Source organism: Festucalex cinctus, chromosome 9 (assembly GCF_051991245.1).
Source record: "Festucalex cinctus isolate MCC-2025b chromosome 9, RoL_Fcin_1.0, whole genome shotgun sequence".
NCBI lineage: Eukaryota > Metazoa > Chordata > Actinopteri > Syngnathiformes > Syngnathidae > Festucalex > Festucalex cinctus.
In genome coordinates this window covers 28,802,298-28,808,535 of record NC_135419.1, presented here as the reverse complement: position 1 = coordinate 28,808,535, position 6,238 = coordinate 28,802,298, and positions in this window count along the sequence as shown.

Genomic DNA, 6,238 nt, shown 5'->3' with positions numbered 1-6,238 from the left:
TTGCTACACTACAGAATCAAAATACTGCCTATCTAACTATTCTACCGTCAGAAGAAAAGAAATAAAATAAAGCGAATGAAAATAAGGAAGGAATGCGAATGAATAAAGAAACAGGGAAAAGAGAAAATTTGACCTGCCAGATTTGTGATGTTTCAAACGTAAGTGGCACACAGTGGATACGCCGAGGTAGAAATCAAGCGCACTTACGAGAATTGGAGTTGCGTAGAAACAAACAGAAGTGGCGGCCTTTTTGACAAGGGGGAAAAATAGTCAATGTTCGTTGAAAAAGGCAAGAAAAAAAAAGGGTTTATTCCACAGGTGAGCAAGGGAGCCACGCCAGGGGCCTGACGTAGTTGCGCGGCTCGTCCCTTGATTGGTTGGTCGACTTGGCGAGGTTGGTTCTGCCGGACGGCTGCCCGGTTCCAGGTGGAGTTCGGTCCGCTACGCGCCTGCGTACGGGGAAGGCCAGCCGTTGGAGGTGAGCTAGCACCGCGGCGGGGCGCCACCGAATAGCAGGTGAGGTGCTGAGCGGCTGAGGTGCGCAACCTTGAGTCCGGCGGTACGTTGCAAATGTACCCCGGGGGCCGCGGAGTCCGGGCGGCAAGCACCGATGGTGGAAAAAAAACACAAAAAAACAAAAGAGTCTTTAGTCAGCGTTGCAGTTGAACCTGCTTTGGCGTGGCGTGGAGCGAGGGTCCGATTCTCGCCAGCGGTTACTGCCAGGAAAGAAAAAGCCACGTGGTTGGCCAGTTTCTTAGAACAAAGAGTTCGAGCAGCCTGGGACACTTGCGGGTCGTGCCAGGGAGTTTTTTTTGGTTGAGGCTTGTGAGAGCAGGAAGAGGGCAAGAGAGCGGACCGAGGTCTGCTCGTCCTTTTATAGTCTCTGGGTGGGGCGAGCAGGTGAAGGCACACCCTTCTGTTCGCTCGCGCAGACTTTAAGAGGAAAATTATAAAAAAGATTAATAATTTGGCATTAAATTTGGTCAGTCTGGCAAATCAGTTTTCCCACACAACCCGTTTAACACACTTTGTAATTAATGCATCATAAACTCACTTGTGAGGTAACTTCTACTTGTCTAATCTGACTGAACTGAGAGATATTGATTATCTTTCACTTTTATGGAGTACACGTGAAATAGGATGTTCATACACACAAAGATATAACATGAATCATTCGTAGTTCAGTTGTCTGTCAAGAATTATCATGGTATAGATGTGTAAAATGCGGTTACTTATGTGAATTGTCACTAAGGATAGTTCCAAGTTTCGCCACTTGGAGGCGTTGTTGCTCCATCTAGACGTTCCAGGAAGGGCGAGGCGCCAGAGTATCCTTTTGTGGTTGATAAGAAGTCATGAACATTCCTTTGATCGGTCATTTGTGTATTCCAAACCATTGGAGCCATTTGTTAGGGCTCCGAGAAGACTGCTTGAAATACACTCCTTCGGCAGACGCATAAATTCCTTTGTCACCTGGTCAGCGGCTTCAAAAGAGTTTTGTTGGTGGCTGGGTAACCACCTGTAGGGCTGACCAGGCTGGATCCTGTCTGGGCAGTGGCATATTCATGCACTGCAGAGAATTTGCTTTAAGAGAAGCAAACTAAAAAAAAAATTAGAGGGTGGAATGGACCTAGGCAATAGTTGTTACAGCAGATAAGGCCATCGTTTATGAAGTTTGACCTCTCAACAGACGAAATCAGCCTCAACTTTGAAGGTCACCCTTGATCTTACACATCATCAGCCAAAGTTTTTGCTTCTTTTATTGTTGCTCCTTGTGATATTTTCCCTTGGGCACAAATTTTAGTTTGTTTAAATTCTTGTGATTTTGTCCAAAAAATGACTTTTCCTTTAAAGTGTGATAACTAAGTCATTTATGAATATTTTTTCAATTCCAACCACTCAAAATGTTCAGTGGCACCAGATCTATCTATACATATATAGTTCTTTATTTATTTATTTATTTATTTATTTATTTATTTATTTATTTATTTATTTATTTTTAATGCCCCTATGGACAAATATTATTGTAATAGCAAGACTAACTGTGCGGTACATATGCAGAAAGTAAAATTCTAATTTGAATATTTCATATGACATAGTTAGAGGCTTGAATAAGATTATGTTATGAAAACAGAATTTTTTTTTTGCATGCCCGGTTTTTACACAATGGCAGTTTTCTGAATAGAATTAATTGTTGTGATTTTGTCCAAAAATGGCTTTTCCTTTTGTAACCAGGTGGTTGTTTAGGATTGTGGTTTTTCCGACGGTCCTTAAATGCATCAGCCCCGTTATATCCGCCCCACTGTGTTAGCAAGGTAATCAAGCTGAGGTTAAAGCTACTCTATGTAGGATTTTCCCAAAAAAATATCTTAACAATAGCCTTTTTATTTGACCATTTATGACTGAAACATATTCTAATTAGTAGATCAACATCTTAGCTGTTCACAATGGGTACTCCTACAAGCCTCTGGCCAATATTATTTAGGAAGCGTCCGGTCCGAATCCTTCGAATTTCCCGCCCTCTGTCAGCGGATGTGACGTCATGCGCGTGCTCGTCCACTTTTTCCTGTAGTCGCGAAGACGGAACTAGTACGAACTTTTCACTGCAATGGAGTCTGCTCAGAAGAGACCGCCACCTGCATCTAGCTTGCCCCAGACACCCTTCGTTACTCCGCGGAAGTCTAAAAAAAGGAAAACATTGTCAAGTGCCACGAAAAAAATCTAAAGTTGAGAGTGACCGACGGCGGGCAAGAACGAGAGTGAATATTGGTTTGGCATTTCAGCGGTGGAGAGAGTTGAGATCTGATTTGGATTTGAAAAGTGATGCACAACTGGCTTGCTTTCTACTCCAAAGGTAAGAAGCGAAAATCTTGACATTTAGAACGAAAAAAAAAAGTGTTGATTTCAATTTGCAGTAACCTCAAGATCGCCCACTTCTCGGTTGTAGCTATTGAGGTGGACGGCAACTTTTAGCAGGAAATTGGCAGCAAGAATGAATGAAATATAAAAGTGTGACTTTCTGAAGAAAGTTGGTCTATTTTCCTCCGTGACGATAGCCTATTGTAGCTACATCATGCTAGCTGAATGCGAACGCTACTACTGAATGCCGATAACATTCACAGCCGCATCACACAAGCAGTGAATGGGTCTATGTTTTTCTCAATCGTCATGTCTTTACAGATATGAGAAAACCAGAGCAGCTCCAACAACATCAACACCTCTGAAATTGGGGGTGCCACACAAAGTCAGTGCAGGGGAATCAGACGGGTAGGCAGTGACGGATAACACGGGCTGAGGGCTGAGCAGATGTCACCAAAAGTTAAAATATGGATGATGTCACTAACATGAATAATGTGGACCTGTGCCATGTATTAACAAATGAATGCAACGATGCAATGATTGTTTGAGATAATCGCTATGTCACACAAAACTGGTATGTCACACAACACTAGTCTGAAATGTCTTTGGTGTAAGTGTCAACTTCATTAGCGTTTAAACATGCCCCATAATTGGTAAATATACTTGTGAACCAGCAGCCAGCATAACACACAACACCCACTCACTTGTCATTGGTTTTGTGGTTTTAACATACCATGTATTTTGTTTGGAGTTTGGTTTGAATTTTTATGTTAATCAGTATTGGTGTGGGGCATTATGAGTAAAAAGCTTTGAAGGGATTTTATTCACAAATGGGAAGTACAGTTTATTTTAAAGTCATGAATGTTTTGTCAGCATAGAAAATTAGACCTTGTCAACAAATGTGTTTTGAAAAACTGTTAAGGTCGCATTTTTAAGAGGAACTGAAAAGAGGAAGTAAGCACCAGACATTTAGAACTCAGCAGTTCAAACTTTGGTACAGACTGACTGGAACACACTCATCTGTGCTTAGTCATGCTATGTTCAGCATCCCGAGGGTATAAATTGGCGGGGACAAAACGAGGCGGGCGTGCAAAAAAGAGCGAGGCTCTCTCTCTGCCGAGAAGGGCATTTTCGTCTCTGTGCCCCATTTACCCCTATATGCTAAATGAGGAAGTAATTCTAACAATCAAAATAAGAGTAATTTGTGGTAGACACATTGTCTTGATTGGCTGTTAGAAGATAATAGTTCCCCTTGTTTTGATCAGTTTTATTAAATTAAATAGCCGGGATAGTAAATGGTAAACTTCCTCAATTATTTTCTTTGAGCTACTAGTTTAGCTCAAAGATAATTAGGCCCAGGTGGTTCATCACAGAATAGCTACCTGTCGTGACCACCCAGCAAAGGAATAATTCTTTTTCAAAGCTTTTGCCCTTCTTTTTGTTTTTTGATTTTTCTTTTCTTTTTATTTTTTCTTGTTTCTTCAATTGATGATCTGGAGTAAGGAGCAACAAATTGTGAGTACATGTGATTCTGTTCTGTTTGAATTTATGATGTGAATCATTATTTTTTGTCATTAATCAACATATGTTCATTATTGCACAAATTTTGCTTTGCTATTGGTTTGAACACTGATCAAGTAATAAATCAAGAAAGACAAGAAGTAGTTTAGTTTTTATGTGTATGGTCACATTAATCATTGATTTTTTAAACCCAACCTTCACTTTCCTGCTTTAACACTTTTCTCTCACTATTTGAGTCATACTTAGAGATACCTTATTGAATAGATAATAGTTCCATCTACATGTCGGCTGCGTTCCCAAAAATTCCTGAAAGGTTATTTCGGCTTACATAAACAAATAAAACAAGCCCTTACGGTTCTAACAAGGACAGTAAAACATGTTTAGGTCATTCTAAGTGCAATCGATCATAAGAAAAGGAGCCGCTGTAAAAAGAGTGTGATTAGATTTATATCCTTAAATCATCAAAGGTTACTCTTTAAGGGTGTAGTCTAATGGAAGTCGGGGCTGACATTCTAAAACTAGGGCGGTGAGAACCTAAACGAATCCTTTTCGACGCCAGCTTGAAGCGCCCCCGTCACCTCCGTAAATCCCGTGTTACTACGGTTGGAGCCAAAGGGGGGCCTTAACCCTTTGTAACGGAGAGTTGGCCAGGTAAGCGAGATCAGACACTTGGCGCCCGAACAGGGACATGAAATTGATTAAAGTTAATTGATTCATGTCCGTAGGAAGAACCTGGACGAATAAAAGCAGAAATTAGTTCTGGTCTCCTGGAATGTGTGTGGCGCTCGCTCCCAGGCAAAAAGAATAAAAATTTTAGACCATCTCTCAAAATTTAAGGCAGATATTTGTCTCCTACAAGAAACCCACTTACAAAAATCAGAAGAAAAATTATTTATAGATAAAAATTTTAGTCAAGTTTACTCTGCCTCCTATAATAGTAGACAAAGAGGTGTCTCTATACTTATACATAAGAATTTATTCTTTACTCTAAATAATATAGTAACAGATTTAGAGGGCCGATATATTATTATCCAGGTAACTATATTTAATAAAGTATATACAATTGGTAATTTATATGCCCCAAATAATGATGACCCGGATTTTTTCCATGAATTTTTCTCTCGGTTACTCGATTTAGCAACAAATTCTACTATTATTATTGGAGGTGATTTTAACACGGTCTTAAACCCGTTATTAGATCGTTCTAATAATACGATATATACAAGGCGATTACGATCCGCTAAAGTAATAGATGAATATATGGAGGATTTTGGCCTCAGCGGTGGCTGGAGACTTCAAAACCCAACTAAGAAGGAATTTACTTTCTTCTCTGCGGTGCACCGATCATTCTCAAGAATTGATTTTTTCCTTACAAATAATTCTATTGTTGATAAAACTGCTATAAAAATACATTCTATAATTATAAGTGATCATGCACCAGTCTCTCACACTCTACAAATTGACTCTACCTTTAAACTTCCCCCGATATGGCGTTTTAACATCTCATTACTGAAAGACGTAGAGTTTGATAAAATTATTAGAAGGGAGTGGGCAGATTTTTTGGAAATAAATGACTCTCCAAATATATCTCCATCTCTTCTCTGGGAAGCAGGAAAAGCGGTAATTAGAGGGAAAATTATATCATATTCAACTTATAAAAAGAAACAGGATCAAAAATTAGAAAAATACCTGGAAGATAAAATTAAACAACTAACGGATGAATATGCATTAAACCAAAATAATCAAATATGGATAGAACTACAGAATATAAAAATACAGTTAGATAACATGTTATCTAAAAAGACAGAGTTTATAATACAACAGCTGAGATATAATAATTTTGAACATAATAATAAATCAG